The sequence below is a fragment of the Melanaphis sacchari genome, unplaced genomic scaffold (assembly GCF_002803265.2).
Source record: "Melanaphis sacchari strain LSU unplaced genomic scaffold, SCAv2.0 Contig2_pilon_pilon, whole genome shotgun sequence".
NCBI classification, from domain to species: domain Eukaryota; kingdom Metazoa; phylum Arthropoda; class Insecta; order Hemiptera; family Aphididae; genus Melanaphis; species Melanaphis sacchari.
In genome coordinates, this window is record NW_020271173.1 from 4,817,418 (window position 1) to 4,836,034 (window position 18,617).

Below are 18,617 nucleotides of genomic sequence, written 5' to 3' on the forward strand. Positions count from 1 at the left end.
TCTTTTGAAATTTCGAATTTTATCAGAAAAGTATTTTATAAACGAAATACTCCTTTTTCAGTGCTATAATAATATTGATTACTATTCAATTTTTTCTATCGTCCATTATAATGTTTTGTTTAAAGTAATAGCATACCAATAACAAAACAAGGTGAAAACAAAAATAAACACATCATTCATTTTTATTTAAAAAAAAAAATGGTATAATATTATATAGGTACATATTTTTACTTTATTGGACTTCTACGACCTCAATACATATTCACATCCGGTACGAATAATATTATGTATTTCCGTAGGACTTTTCGGTTTATTTTAGTAGGAAATATTTTCGTTATTTATGAATATAACTCAATATATTACTTTTATAATTTTCTTTTTTCTGATTTTGTGTGTTTAGTGAGTGATACATAGATTTTTTAATTTTTACTCATATAATTGGTAGTTTAATACATTGTTTTTGTATGACGGTTTTCGTTACAATAGAATAAAATGAAATATTTCAAGAAAGCTCTTAAAAAAAAAAATCAATTTACAGTATTTTATTTTATGTATTTGTTTTTCATATCTCAATGATTATAGATAATATTTTATAAATAAATATTAAGACTTATAGACATGCAATAATAAATATTTTTGGTGAAATCAATAATCTTAGTTAACTTGTAGTACTTAAAATGATTCTAACATATTATTATGTTTTAATTTTTTTACATTTATTTGCTAATAATACATACAAATGATTTTAAAATAATTAAATACAAATAACATAATATAATATTGAATATATCCATACACTTAAATTATAAAAAATAATATTTAACTATATATTTTAATAATTAGTTATTAGTTGATTAAATTGTTTTACCATTATATTTTTATAGAATATGTTTTATAGTTTTTCTATAAAAATTGTTGAATTTATTTTGTTTTTAAAGAAAATAATATTTAAAATACATTTTAATTTAAACGTCACTCGTAAGTACATGTATTCTAAATAGATTTTAAATTTAAAAACTAATACACTAAAAGTGTATAAGAAGGATTTGGACAATAAATAATTAGATATTATATATAATGAGTAATTAAAATACACAAATGAACATTATAAATATAATTTACCAATTACTTAGGTAGATTGATTTATTTTGATAATTTTTTTTTTTTTTTTTTTTGATGCACTGCACATTTAGTAATACATTTTCGACGCTAAAGACTTAATGATTTTATTTTAAATAAATGTATAGTAACTTTCAAAGTATATATAACTAACAGCACGTTTTGATGTTTGATAATAAGATTCAACATATTTATGTATGTGAATAATGAGTTTGTGCGAGGAGAGAGTTCGTGTCAAGGGCTTTTTAACCTCAATTGGTATACGTAAGGGTAAGGTATATTTTAATTTATCTGTATAATTGTTAAAGAGAAAAAATTAAGCAAAAAAAAAAAAAAAACAAACAAACCATATAAAAGTAATCCTCGTGACCTATTTTTCAATTGTAATAGTAGTTATTCAGTAGACATGTGTGACAACTGAAAAGTTTAATATACACTGTAGAAGACCAAAGTGTAATTTAAACAAACGTAAATTATATAATAACATATTGATGTATAGCACAAAAAGAAAATCAACTATGTTTTTATTACTTACCGAATGGATCAGATACAAGCTTTTCATTATATTAGGTATATATTAAAATTTTATACTTTAAATACAAATTTAAAAAAATTATTTTAAACTGTTTTTTATTTTTTAAGTTAAATTATGTAAAAATTTGAAAATTATCTGTTTTGATGATTCTAAAGTTATTTAGCTATGTAGTTATTCTATTCTATTTTTAATGTTTTAATTAAATATGTATTGTATGATGATCAATCTAAATTAAAATATTACTTTTATTGTTAACATATTATATGGTTTTGTTGAAATAATATTAAATATATTTCCAGAATACTATATTAAGTAACTAAAAACTATTTCTTTGATGGTAATATATTAAAATACTTTACAAACATTGGAACGAAATACATAAAATCGTAGAATATTATACGGAGTTATATTTAAATACAAAAACGTTGATCTTTAAAGGTAAACTAAAGTGTAGACAAGGGTGCCCATAGAAAAATTCTCAAGGAGGGGACAAAATTTTAATTATGCTCATGAGATAGGAAGGGGTTTACAATTTAACATTATACTATTATATTTCGTATTATATCAAAATGGAAGATTATGAAATAATAATAATTTAACTAATTAATCATGAAAGTTATTTATTAAATTTTCATTTAATTAATAATATAAATTTATTAAAATATTAATTTACAAATAAAAATTGTAAATTTCTTTTTTTAACACTAAATATATTTATTACTTGTTCTATGTATTCATTTGTTTTATCATAATTTTTTCCCTATGTACACTTGTCTTATCATGCATAATCCATTAAGTTTATCTTCACTCATTGTGGATATTGTATAAACAATTTTTCAACATTTTCCAGGAGGGAGACATGTCCTCCCTATGTCCTTCGATTGCCCCCCCCCCACCATATGGGCGCCTTTAACTGTAGAAATATATTAGTATTTTATGTTTTATTTACAAATAAACAGTTAAGTGTTAGCTAATTAGGCTTTATTTAAGTGCATTTCAAAATTTATAAGATTACAATAACACATAGATTCTATTTAAAAACCATTATTTTTTTTTTTATAAGACTAAAACATTATCCAAGTAGGTAGCTCCATTGGAAGCCCTCCTACATCGTGTCATTTTTATGGTATGTAAACTTCCTCATCATTATTATTACTTGTTGTGCTTAATTGTATAGTTGTATATTTCGTTTAAAATAAAAAAGAAAAAAAATGACTAAAATTATATTTTTAAACGTGCGTATTTCCATAAAATTTAAATTTTATTTTAACATCGGAAGATCATTAATTTAATTAAACTCTTGTTAGGCGTAAGAAATTCATCTTATAATGATAATATTACATTTTTTGCTAAATTAAGACTTTGAATAAATTTAAATACATAAAATATAATAAATATTGAATATAACTTCCTGCATAATTATTTAAACTTCAAACTTTGAGTAACAGATTATTTATATGTTGAGTAGATATTTATAATTTTATTTAAACCTAAATAACTGTAAAATAGTACAAATATTTTATTTATCTTACAAATAAAAAATATTGGCTAAAACTATTCAAATACAGTATATTATACGTTATTGCAAAAATTCATTGGTAAAAAAAAATTCAGATTTTTACTAAAGTCGGTTGTTTATCCTAAGATTTATTAGATCTCATTTGTTCAATTCTGAACTACAAAATCATTCAGAGTTTGACCGATCTAATTTACACAAATTGCTAGGTTTTATCGAAATCATTCAATAATTGTCCAATATTTGGATATTTACCGGTATTCGGACTTAAACCGTAACATATACATTTATAATAATAAAAGCACGGCAAAATAATATTTATTGTGTAGTATACCAATTCATTATTTTGAAATTACGTAAAAATATATATTTTCACTGATAAATGACATGTGTATTACACACGATATTCAAAAAAATATATATTGATTAAAAAAAGTATTAACTGAGGAAAATTAATATTTTAAAATATTTCCATAATATTTGGTTTGATAAAATTAGACAGATACATTTATTTTTAATATTTAACTAAGTTGAATATAAAAAAATATCTATTTAGAAATAATATTAAAGGTATTATATGTTTTAAGAACAAAACAAAATTAGTTTTATATTTTTATTTTCATGAAACTTTAATTATCCATTAGACTTCACATTTTTGTTTTTTTTTCCATTTGTAAGCGTAAGTATATTTTCAATTTCAATATTAAAGAAATTTTAAAAGTCCTTACAAAAATAAAAGTATAAATAGAAATAGCTTATTTTAATTGCACAGAAAATGGTTTTGGTGGCATAAAAGAAAGACGAAACTTTCCAATTAATCTAGACTTAAAAATAATTTAATTAAATGAAGTATCTTTTATTTTTATAAATTTATTTGTTCGTAAATGGTCATTTGTAATAATATAAAATAATTTATAAAATGTGATAATTATATAGTATTTTTATGAATAGTGTTTAGTCTAGGTACAATATTATGTTTTTTCGAAGGTCATTTATTTTGGTCGTGAGTGTTATATTATATAATATAACTTTTGACATACATAATTCCTCAATCCAATAAGGAGTGTATAATTCATCAACAGAATAAAAATTATAAAGCAAGTTATTAATGACCAATGAGTCATGCTTTATTTAAAAATTAATTTTCAAAATATAAATTTTATTATTGAATTATATACAAAAAATTATATTTATACATTTTATAAATTTGATGACATTTTAATATGAAACAGACACTTCATGTCATATTACACTATAAAATATATTTGATCAAATTCTGTTAAAATACATTTAAGATTATTTACAATAAAATTCTCGTGTTGATTTAAATATTTTAAATTTGTTTGTTTTCATTGTTTTCTAATTAAACACTACAGTTTTATTAAAACCAAGGATATATACTTAATAAACATCACTATTTTTTTAATTTAATTATAGTATTATTTTATCATAAGAGAAAATAATTTAATAAATAATATTGGCAGTAAAACAATAAATATGTAGGTACCTGAAAAATGTTTACATATATAAGAACTCTATCACGTTCATTTGTATATATATTATTTTAAGTTATAATTATATTCATTGTTTTAGTTTGGCAAATATTTAAATTGGTTTTATAAATATTGTATTTTACTCCTCAAATCAATGATAATTTGTATGAATATTTATTTAAACTAAGATTGTGTAATTATGAATGTTTATTAAACCTTTTCTGTGTACAAATTATTGTTATTCAAAGTATTGCCATTTAAGTTCTTGCTAGGATTAAGTTTTAATAAATAGGTACTTAATATATCTGTTTGGTCGTACAATTACAAGCACCGTAAGTAGTTTTCAATTGTATTTATCAGTTATTTCCTTCATACTATATTAACAGAGTTTCCGAATTTATTTGTGATTAATATCATAAAATTAATATTTTATGTTTTTTTATATAGTCAGAATTAACTGCAGTAAAATATGTAATTCTGATATTAACATATTTCAATCTATTAATTATATATTCAATGTAAACAAAGTTTAAACAAATAAATGCATATAATTTAATACAATGTATACTTAGTTGTAAAATAATATTACTGTGGAGGATATTTTTAATTTTATATAATTTACATGTAGATAAAACATAATCACTATATATATATATATATCTGTGTGCAATTATAACTTTCTTAAATGCATATAATATTTCCTGTCACTCGCATAAACGTTGTGACCAAATATGCTCATAAATAAAGTATGCGAAAGTCGACTGTGCAATTAATGTACAACATTTTGTTTTAATGCATCGAGCATAATATGTTGGGTTTTCGAACATAAGCTGTATGTGAAATGATGAATTGAGGAGGTTTATATTTTTGCGTGTTTTTGGTTTGCCGTTTTACTGATAGTGTTCGTTAGGTATATAATATTATCGTTAAGAATAAAATACTTAATTACACTACGATCGAAATTCGTGGAGATTCAGTAAACATTTTTATTGGATTTTATTTGTACTAGCGTTTGCACATCAATCGTGTGCATGCTTTACGTATGTTTTTTTTTATTATTTTTTTTACCCATACTTTTGATATCTGATAATTGTAACCCGGCGAATTGTATAGGCAATTTCGCTACACAGTTTTCTTAGGACATTTTTTCCTTGAATATTATAATGGTAATATTATACGTCGTATTAAAACATACTAGTACCAATATCACGTGAATGTAAGTGTCCATCTATCGACACAAAATACATTTTTTAGTTTTTGATATCACAACGTGCACGGAATGATAGAAAATGTTATTATACATAGTAATATTTGTTTGTTTAATTTTATACGCAGATATAAAATTCATAGTATATACCTATATATATATATATAATTTTAAGACGAAAATAGGGATTATACTAGAAAGGTTAATATTTGAACCCATAGTAAGTATATATGTCTCAGGAGATGTAGTACGATGTATGTCTGGATGATGTACGAGAGTAAAGGATGTGTAAATTCGTGAATGCAATCTATTTTAAATTTAAATTGTATTGCATTATCATTTAAAATTTAGATTAGCTCACGGATATTATAAAGGATGGAAAGGGAATAATAATACTTTGAAATGGTTAGATGTTTTAAATTAAATTACTTATATAAATACAAAATAATTAAATTGTCGTAATTCTGTGTATAATATATACCTTGTATATTTATTTTGAATGTAAAATCATATTTTGTATTTTTATTTGAGATTTAATATAATGTAATATTTTGTTGAGTATTTAAAGGAAACATGATATTTAGTTTAAATTTATTTAATTCACATCTTTACAACTTTGTATTATCTAAAAAAAATGTTTCTAATGCTTATAAAACTATTCTTGGTAAATAGTAAATTAGAGTAATGCATATAAAATACATTGTAAAAAAATTCATAAAATAAATAATAGTGGAATGATTTTACAATAAAACTCAAGTCATTTAGATTTGAAGGACATGAAACATTATTTATACTATATCTACTTAATAATGCAGTTTTCTAACATTTATAAAAAATTATTAACTTATTTAATGTGTAAATATATACTCGTATACTTAATTTTATTATTATAAATATGAAAGTATATATTGCCTATTTGAGTAGGTTTATAAATATATTTTCATATTATACATATTTATTCAAAATGCGATTCTTTACTTTATTCCATTGAGTTCTACGTACATTTCAAATATTACTATGTAACCGATTATCTAAAAATAAAATAAATATATACTGAACTGATAAAAACTATATAAGTTATTTATTATAGGTCATTAGTTATAATATTGTTATGATCTCTTGATATTTTACTTATTTTTTATTAATTTACGGTATAAAATTAACATTGATACAAGTAAAATATTATTTTTAAATTTAAAGTTCAATGCAATAACTATATGACTCGAACACATTTTCTTGTTATTGATAAAAAAATGTAAAAATATTCGTTGCATTGCAATAATTTAGTAAGAATTTATTTATTTTTTTTGTAATTTAATGATTTGCTTTTTACTAACTTTAAATCTATGTTGATTTTATTTTTATTTTTATGAAGTATATAACTGTTTCTAACTATTTTGAGGTATCAATTAATTAGTTTTTATATTATATAGAATAATTATTTTTTAAATTTAGATCCGAAAATAAATTAAATTATATCGTTTTTAATAGTTACTATATAGAGTGCAGTCATTTTGAATCGTAAATAATTATTCCATTTAAAACTTTACTTACCATAATACATTGATAGTATAAAATATCAATGTGATGTTTGTAATTTAAATTTAATGTCGACGAATTATATTTTTTTAGATTAAAATAAAAACATTGAAGAATCATATGTTTTAAAACCATAAATTATTGAGAATTTAGCAAAACATAGTGTAATTTCGATGTAGACATGGATATTTGATATATACTATGTATGAATATAACGATTGCCAAGAACTGTACCTGCTTAAAAAAAAAAAAGATTAATGCAAACAATATTATATTAAAATTTAATTAATAATAATTGTTTACTCATAAAAAATAATAATAATTGTGCAATAATAACCCAATTGAATATAATTATAGTTACTTTTAAATTTGATTTTAAACTTTTAAATATTATGTTATTTTATACATATTATATCATTTTCTATTTTGAGTTTAGAACCACTTTGTTTTGTATTTATTGTTTAAACGTGCTTAACGGTAGTATTGTACAAAAAAAAAAAAAAATATATATATATATATATATATATATATATATATATAAATAAATAAATAAATAAATAGAATAATTGAATTACGTTAATGTAGTTTCCAAGTATTATTAAGAAAATACCAATAGGAATATATACTGTCATTGTTAAACTTTAAGTAGGTATACTGAAAATTCCTGTTATTAAACTGTATTTAAGACATAATTATATTAAATATTTTTATTTCTTTATTTTTCATAACGAAACTTTAAGGTTGATATATTTGTTTAATAAAATGAAAAAGGTATTTTAAAATATATTGTTAACTAAAAATTTGTTAAATTAGTATACGTATTTTGTATTATTGCAAAATTTATTTAAATCTAGGCATTGTAAATGATTAATTCTATCATACAATGTTTTTACACGAGTCACAAGCATTCATTATTAAAATTGTAATAAGCTTTATTGAATATGCTGAAAATATGTTTGTTTTAGTAGAAATTAGACATTTCTAAGGTATAATATGTAAACAAGCGAATAAATAAGTGTCAACAACTTTACAACTTTGAACAGCACAGTTTTCTAAGTGAAAAGTTTATAATGTTTCCCTAAAACTTTGTGTTATTAATGTAATTGTTAAGGTCATATAATATTAGTACTACTGTATGACCATAAAATAATGTATTGTTAAGAACATTCGAGAGGAGTTCATAGTTTTAGAACAGCTAGTATTGTATTAAAAATAACATAGTATTAGTTTGTATTATTATTGTTTTAAAATATAGTTTATTGTGAGTTTAAATATTAAATAGTTGTTGGTCTTGTTTATTTTGTAGGTAACTAAATGGAAATGGTGATTACATTTAATATTATGACGTTCATACTCATTAATGCATACATATGTTTAAAGCTATATTTTACATGAGTTATATTTAGATCAAGTTTATATCTAAAAATTGAGCATGTCATTTTATTTTTAAGCTAACGTCACATAAACGTTTTTGTCGATCTGCCATATTTACTCGTCTAAAACCTTTGAATATTTTAATATGATTTTTTTTAAATACAAAAAACTAATAGTAATTAGAGTTTGGCAGCTGTATACCTATGAGACAGTACTATGTTAAAATGTAGGTGGATTCGAATTGATCCGTTGTTGTTAGTTTGTATGGCAGCTTAACACTTTTTTATTTTATAAATGACATACTTAATTTTATATTCTCAGGTTTTTTAAAGTCTAATCTGAGTGATTTGTTCGTAGTTTTACAAGTACGATATACGTTTTTTACTTATTTTATATTTGTATGAAATGTTTTAAGGTTAGTAAATTTATTCATAATATTTCAGTTTCATTAATGGTTTGATAAATGAAAATTGAATCGGCTTTAAATATTTAATATTTTACATTTATGAAAAAAAATGATGGAGATTGGTTGAAGACATATTTTAATTTATTTTTATTAAAATTTCCAATTTTGAATTAATTTTCATTAGTTGTTCAGAATAATTTTTTAAATGCAATAAATTATCATTGTTCTCAAATAAAAAAAAAACCTACTTGGAGGCTCTTCAATTATTCCTGTATTTACTTATATTTTTTTTGTAGTTAAATAAAATTTAAAAATATGCAAATTGATGTCCTTAATCCATTATAATGCTCATCGTTGACTGAAAATTGTATATATTTTTAACCTTTTTGCTTAAATTTAAATATTGAATACTTAATAAAAATCGTTTTAAAATGATTTAATTTAAATAGAAATTTAAAAATGAACTTAAACATCTATTTATTAAAATATTCATTAATTAAGTATTAATCTTTTAAATATTAATCCTAACTCAAATATCTGATTATTGTTTTCGGAAAATATATTACATTTCTGTTCTCGTCTTAAAAAAAAAAATATTTTCAATATTTATGTTTGATTTTCACAATATTAAATTAATTTTTTTAATCATAAATTACGGTTATGTATAAGGAGTGGATTAAAATGCCATATAAAATGAAAAAAATTATAAATTTAATAAAAATAATTTTCATATGAAAGAGGCATGTGATTATTTTACTCGTTTTATTTTTGTCATGAGTTAAATTGGTAAATTGTTAAACATAATTTACGATAGTTGATAATCTGTTTTTGATAAGCATTTTATTAAATGGGTAATGTACCAAACTTACTGGCTAAAAGTAATACGAGAAAAGATTAATATTGATCGATTGTATTAACTATAACAATTTATTATGGCTACAATTTCAACTATACATAGTATGTATTATAACTTATAAGTAATTTTAATTATCTACAAAATACTTGTTTGGAAATAATCTATTAAAACATAAACGAAATATGAACGTTATACATTATGTATTAAAATTTAAGAAATTTCATAATAAGCAAAAATATTCGTTAATCATTATTGAATTTCAATTTACAGCACTATAAAACGTATTCTGTCCTTACAGAGCATTTAATACGATTATCAGATGAAATAAGTAATTTTAGCATATCTGCTCACTATAGTTATGACTAATGATATTATACTGCAGGTGATTACTAAGTACAATAAATTAACTGCTGAACTATGACATAATTGATTAGTAGACTGCTTATATTGTATTATGTAGTATATGCACTTTAAACTTAATGTCACACGCTAGATACTTCATTCCCCTTATTGCTATGGCACATAGTATTTGAGTCAAACTTCGGAATTTTAATGACATTTAGATATTCGTTGTTAGTTAGAAATCGTTATTATTCATCTAAATAATACATATCTAAAGAAAAAAATTATTATGGTACACACTCGGTTTTAACTAGACAATTTTTATTAAGACTACGGTTATAGAAAGTCTGATTTCATTAAAAAATGACCCCATTGCGCGTTTTACTTGTTATTTTTAGATAACCTCGTGTCCACAATTCCACGTTTTAATCTCATTACTATTTTAATATAATTCAAAAATGTTTAAAATTATTTCATTATAATCGTTCAGTATGTTTATAATTTCATGTTAATAATAGCCAAATTAATAGCATATTTCTCATATTTTAATATTAATTCCAGTCAATTTTTTTAAGTGTATATCATGTTATAGAATATAAATAAAAAAAATTAAGCTCTTGTAATATTCAATATTCATGATGGGATTATTTGTACATATAATTGGATAAGTTTTAAATCACTAATTATTTTAACTTTTTCAAACAGTACATTAATTAGAAGTATGATGATTTGCGTGAATATCAAATACTGATAACTGTTAAATGTATAAATTATTATGTAGCATGTAAGCTTATAACCAGAAAGTTATTTGTATAATATATTTAATGTTCGTTTGGTAAGTTTATTTAAAAAATGAGTTGTCTGACAGAATGGGACATGGTGTTTGTGTGTGAAAGTGTAGATATGTGTTTGTTGTAGGACACGGTTATAGAAGGCGTGTATAAAAGGCGTGAAAAATAATATAATATTTTGTCTGCATAATAATTTAGAGCGTTAACGTGAGGAGGTTTTCCAATTGAACTGTCTAGTTCGTGCTTTTTGAAAATGGATTTGCTACTGCAGCTGTTTTGTTCACACTTTGATGTGTGTCGTGCCAGTAACAATGGCATATTTTTAATTTTCTGTATGACAGGAGACACACCACCGCTATAGTCACGAATCCGTCATATACCTCGGCTTAGGCTGACTTTAATCATTAGCCTTCAAACGTTCACGTAGAGCTTTGGCGTTGAATCGAACAAACCGTCCATTATTATTATTATCATCATCTGGTAACTGTTTAACGACTTTCCATTTCGCCACTTGCCTCCCCATCTATGACTGTATCGTCATTGTAATGGCGTCAGATTGGCATTGTTTTTGGCGTAGTTATAACGAATTCGCCAACATGAATTGAATTATATCAAAATGGGTAACCATCTAAAACCCAGTGATTAATTGAGACATACTTGGTTCTCCAATTATGCTTACCCCTTTTTTAATCAATAATGAAGCTATTTAAAGTTTGATTTTTGAATTATTTGAATATTTAATTAAAAATTATATTTTTAAATTATTGGTTTTTTTTTGTATTACTTAAAAATTGTTCTATAAAGATAAAAACTTCTATTTTTTTAATTGAGAACTCCTTTTCCTATACTGTAAATTAATTTTGATTTGATAATTTTTTTGAACATGTTGACGTATTAAAATCATTTAACTATTTATTATTATTTGAGTTATTTAACTTGTTTATTAAAGATAATCAGGTCATAATAATGGATTTGAAAGATATGAGGGCTACGATGTTTTAATAATTTTAGTCATTTTTAAAAATCTATTAATATTTATAACTTATAAAAATTGTTCAAATATTAAAAATAAGAGATCCTATATTTTATATGTTTTTAAAACTATTTTTGGATTTTTATCCTTTGTATAAATATTTTAATAACTAAAATAATAATCGTTGAACTTTGAATTAAAGTGTTTAAAAAAGTTATCTACTAAATAATTTACAGTAAAATATGTTGGCTATATTTTGAAAAAAACCAGAAGTTTGTATCACTTCAGTATATTCTTTATATAATTCTTGAATAGTACAAAAAAATCTCCAAGTAAAAATATGGTTTGTTAATAAATTATTTAAAGATTTTTAAAAATAGAATTTGAATTAATTCATTATCAAAGGAAAACATGGTGGTGAGATTTTTGTGATTAATCCTGTGTAAAAATTATATAATAATATGTACTTATGTATAATGAATATATAGTACGTTCAAATAGCTCTGTTAGTTTTAAAAATTTAAGATATATCTATACATTATAAAGTTTATATTATAGCTGTTTCTTTATGTTTTTTTATGATATACTTTTTTGAACCATAGAATATTATATTATTTATATATTATTTAATATACCATTTAACAATAGGTAAAAATAATAAAAGTAAAAAAAAAAATGAATGAAAAATATTTTATCGTTGAACTTTATGATCTATGTTTGAAAACATGGCATTTTTTGAAACAAAATAATTTATTCGTTTATATTTGTTTTAGGAGCAAATGGAATTTAAATTGAAAGCATTATCAAAGAAATAGTAATTATTGTACTTCTTAAAACATTGAACAAACGAATTTAAATCATTTTTAAATGTATATAGTTTTTCATGTTGTTTGGTTGCCATATAAAAAAAAAAATAAACATTTTATCAAGTTCTTAACACAAGGGTTTCATTTTAGATACATTTGGTTTTGTTCCGGTGTAAAATGCAAAATTAAATTATTAAAACATAATATAATTTCGGTTTTTTATTTTTTAACTCATCATATGAAAGATAAAAACGACATGTACCGTAGAGAGTATTAAAAACACGTTTATATTTTTGTGGTTTACTCTAGGGAACATTTGTATATGAATACATTTTTATGTTTATGATTATTTTATATTCAGAACGTTTTATTTTTTTTCATAGTATTTTCTTTTATCATTTATTTTTATTAACTAGTGTTGTTCAGACTTTGTGTTTATACGGATCATAAACCAGTGGTTTGGTTTAAATGCATTTATCATTTGCTTAGATATGTGTTTAAAGTTTCAGTCGAATAGAGCCATATAAATCATATATACAGTCACTAGTTTTTTTTAGACATTTTTTTTTTTTGGGGTTATAAAAAACTATTTTTTATACTCTGTATGTAGAAATTATACAATGATAATTATTATTGTTTTAACTTGTAATCACTATTCAAAGTGAATTTTTTTATATTTTTATTTTTTCCATTGTAAATATTATTTTTTATAAGTATTTTAAATATTTATGTTTATTATATATCATTAAGTTGCATGTTAAAAACGTTAAAATTAAATAGTTAAATAAAAAGTTTAGCTGTTTAAGTAAATTAATTACAGTAAACGGTTAAATAATAATAAATGAGAAAGGTTACTTTGTCAAAAAAGATAAATTGCTAAAAATAATAATTTCTTAGCATCTTAGAAAAACATTTATTTGTGATTAGAATAATTTAAATTTAATGATTATTTAATATAAATGTACCTATTATTAGCACGTTGTATAATAATTATTATGATTTTATTTGAATATTAACAATATTGTAAATATTATTAATATGTAAAATCTGAAATATTTGAATTAATAAAGTTATTAAAAAAATAAATAAATAATTAAAAATAAATTAATAGAATATTAAATATTAGACTAAAAATACTTTTTTAAAGTATAAAAATTGTTATTTATTTATTTTTTTTTTTTTAAGTAATTTAATAACCGTGTACATAAGTTACATATTTTAATTATAATCTATAAAATATTTAAAGTTAGATGGATCAATAAAAAAACATATGTATTTTGGTATTTTGATTGAGAGAAAAAGAGAATGAGTGAGATGAGAGAGTGAGAGAGAAAGAGAGAGAGAGAGAGAGGGTAACAGAATATATAATATCTTTTTTTTTTATCACGTGAAATGAAAAAGTGGAGGAGAATAGTGTTCCAATGTGTCGTGGTGGAAATTTTTTTTTGTGTCAAAAAACAAGAAAATTTTGGAGATGTTTTGTCCAAAAAGCGTAGTACTGTATATACAGATTCAACATTTGCTGATGTAGATTTTAGATTTATCATAGGAAACTAGTATACATCCCCTTGAATCCTTGCTGGTAGATAAATACCGTGCACGGCAATGGCCATCGATTAACAAGTCACACGTTTGTTGTATTGTTGGAGACTATACAAGTGAACTGTAAGATATGACAAAGTGGCTTTTCGTGTGTATTTACCACTTTTTGGTATAACCTTCATGTAGTGAAGAAAGTAGTTTTTTTTTATAATACAAAGTATTGTAAATCTACATATAGGGGTGTAACACACAATTTCCACTAGTGATCTAGATTAACGTCAGGAATTGAATTATATAAACTGTCTGTATTCACCGTGAACTGGGAGAATTGATTCAGCAATACAAAGTTATCGGAGTTTTATTTTTTCGTCTCAAAAGAGAAAACCATGACAAAGAGAGATTATTTTCAGTCTAGTTCGAGTTATTGGTTTCTAGTGTTTGTGATTAACATATAAATTATTATTATATTTTATGTTCAATTCGGTGACAAAAATTATGAGATGAAGAGTTTTAGGCAAAAGTTGACATTTGATATATTTGTGCTATTTCTTCTACTAAATTGTAAGTGTAAAATGTAGATGATTTTTTAAATTTTATATATTTATCTACTATATAATATAATATAACATAATTATATCACCTAATAACTATGCGTAGTCTATTCACTTAATTTTTTATTTAATAGCAAAATGAAACTTTCGAGTAAATCAATTAATATACTCTAAGGATATTTATAATTTTTTAAAGAAAGCAATATATTTTAAGAATAAAATATAAAAAATTTAATTTTGAAATGAACTATTAATATATTATTTGAACAAAAACATTTAGTAGGGTAAAATGGCTTTTGATTAAGCTCTTTGAGAGATTATATATAATATTGGTATTAATTATTTGTTGTTATAAATATGAGAACTAATGATTGTTGTTACTTACGAACATTTTAGTGCTATAGTAATCCTATTGACTTACTCGTAGGTTAGCGATAAATAATATTATAATACTGTTCTCATTATTAGTATAATTTAATAATATTATGATCGGTAAGAATAGCAACTATAGGTATCTTCCAAAATAATAATATTCTATAAATCGTTACAGACATTAACATTTTTCATTTGGAAAAGAGGATTTTCTTTTGTTACAAAATTATGTGATTCTTATTCATACATTCAGAATTATGATTACTGTTTATTTCAACTGTAATTTATTCATAGCAGTTCGTTTTATTGACTATATAAAATGAGTTAACGTTATAATTGATTTTAAAAATCGTCTTAAATACCTAAATCAGTGGAAAAATATTATAATATCTAAACTGAATCTTGTAATAATTGTATATCAATATAATACATTTATAAACAAATAACATTTTGATGTATTTTAAGTTAAATTATTGCAATAACTATTTTTCTACATAAAAGCATCTAAGTAGATATTTTACACAGTTAAAATATTTAGATTTATGTACATAAAACAATAACAAAACATTTGTTGCTGTATATTGATAGAAAGGCATATAGTTTTAAATTAAACAACATGCATAATTGTTTTTATTTTACTATTTGTCATCTTTACAAACAGTTTTATGAAAATCCTAAGTATTTATAATTTTAATGCAGTCATTGTAGGTATATTTTGATATCATATTTAACGTACGAATGTGTTGGGAATAAATTATATAGTAATAGACTATAAAAAATATAAATAATAATAGTTGATTAGTGTACCATAACGTAGTGTGTTAATTACGTTTATCATAGTCAAATCTATATTATATATTATATAACTATAATTCAATGTAAATTTGAAGTTATTCCATTCATTGTAGCGAGAAATTTACTCGTATAATTAACATGATGTTGTCTTTTGTTGTATACTGGTTTTATAGCATCAACATAATAATATCCCTTATGTCTAAATTACTTCTATTGTATACCCCGTGCTACTGTAATACTTCAGTGTTAATTAATACTTAAAAAAAACGTTATATTATTTTTAAATGTCATTAATTCAAATTTTTTTAGTTGGTAGTAATGTACAATTTTTTAATAATGTTTTCACCAAATAAGTAACAGCGTATTGCGTTTTTTATTTTTATTTTTTGTTTATTATGAGTTTCAATCGTATTTGTGCTCTGTGATAATCGAATGTCATAAAAATAATAGTACAGCGCTTACTATTTTGCGAGTTTGTGATGCTTGAAGGGTTTAAAAAACGTGAGAATTATGTGAATTTGAGGATATTTTATTGTCTGTCCATCGTGAACTTCGCGTGTTCTACGCCTGTCGTCGGTATAATAAAACAATAATATTGTATTCTAGTCTTTATTTTGTTATTTTTTATCGGTTGGTGATCCTGCGGCCTATATTTATGATCTACGCGATAAGAGTTTTTTATCTCCATAAAACACGACTTTGTAATACCACGGTTTTCAAAAATATGTATATTTTTCTTTTTCTTTTTTCTTTTTTTTTTTTGGTCGACGTGTCCGGGAAACACCGTTAGGATTTTTAAAATAAATATTAACAACATACAAAAAAATACAAAAAATAAAAAACGTTATTCCGTTCCGGGGAAATGCAGAACCCACTCTCCGAATTGGGGGGAACCGGGGGCGGCACTCCTGGCACGCGGACATGTTAATACAGACCCTAGAAGTCGGTTGGGAGGGCTAATTCGTCTGCACGGGTCGTGGGTTGAGTCGGGCGCACAATGGACGAAAGTGTCATAAATTTTAAAAACGTGTCATGTGGCGGTGGGTCCTCCTCTTCAAACCCCCATTCGCTCCTCACACCCCCCGATCTCTCCCTTCACCTCCTGCCCCTTCATCAGTCCTCAACACTCCCGAACCCTCTCCTCTCACGATCGAGACCGTCTCGGATCACGCCGCCGCCGGTAGTTGGAGAATATTTGTGTGTGGCGCCTACACGTTGTCGTCGGTGGTCGGGACCGTCGAAGAGGGCCGGCCAGCCAGTTCGTACGGACTTTTCGCAACAGCCAGACGTGCGCGCACCGTTTGTCGTCGTGACGTCACCGTCGGAGTTTCGTCATTGTGCGGGAGTTTTCGGTCATTTTCGTATATTTTTATCTGACGACATTTTCACATCAGCTCCCCCCTCCAGAGCTGGTGTATTGGACGCATTTTTGTTGTTAACCCATACGTTCTTCACATTGTCTCGTGTTAGTAACAATAATTTATCCACATCATAGCGCTATTTTGTTTTCGATGTTATTATAGCCTGCACTGGTGTCGACTGATGATACAGTCTTGTTTGAACTGCTATTTCTTGTAGGTAGGTACACTCAATTATACTCCAATATAATATATTATAATGTTATAATTATTATATTCGACGACGGACTCGATGTATCCAAAGATGATGGGTTGGATTGCATTAATTAGTTGTGATTCTATTTTTCTGAGACGACAATATTAAACTCGCGTGCAAAGATTGCATCAAATTAAATTATTAATAGTGTTATGCTATATAGAGAAATAGTTTTATTATTTTAATTTGTTTTTGCAACTGGGTTTATGTCTTTATGAATTACATTATAATATGTTGGTATTGCATTGTTTAAATTGGACCGAAAATAAAGAATTAAAGTGACAGTAGATAAAGTTTTCTTTTTTATTTATTTTATAATATTGTAAGATAATATAATTTTAAAACTAACTTAATAATTTAAATTGAAATAAACGATACACAAAATATGTAATATTGTTATGTAGTAGATATGAATGTTGTAGTTTTATTATATTTTACACTCAGTCTTGTAGTTATCATATCAAAAACGTTTCAAATACATTTTGACTGTTGAAAAAAAATGAACATATCTTATATTAAGAGCAATTTAAACAGTTTTTTTTTTAATTTTTAGTCAAAAAATTAATAAAAAAAAAAAAGGATATATACTTCATTATTATTATTTTTAGTATATAAATATTATTTATGCTTGTAGTGAAAAAAATACATTTTAAATCAGATGTTTAATAAAGTAATTTTCAATTTTTATTCGAATGTTTATAATAATGTTACGTGCAGCTAAATTGTTCTTGGAGCATTACTTTTATTTTATTTTTGTTATAAAAAAAGCTACTCGTTTATTGTTAT

At 23.4% G+C, this 18,617-nt stretch overlaps 1 protein-coding gene across 2 annotated transcripts in view; it reads left to right on the forward strand.

The window, feature by feature from the left end:
• LOC112595938 (venom dipeptidyl peptidase 4) overlaps positions 1–18,617 on the forward strand; it is a 216,854-nt gene that overhangs the window by 37,327 nt on the left and 160,910 nt on the right. The window contains exon 1 of one of the 2 annotated variants that reach the window (XM_025341349.1): positions 17,482–17,795. The exons of the other annotated variant lie outside the window; for it this stretch is intronic. The gene's annotated coding sequence lies outside the window, so the exon portion shown is untranslated. Of the gene's footprint in view, positions 1–17,481; positions 17,796–18,617 lie in introns of those variants that run through there. 2 annotated transcript variants of the gene reach the window in all.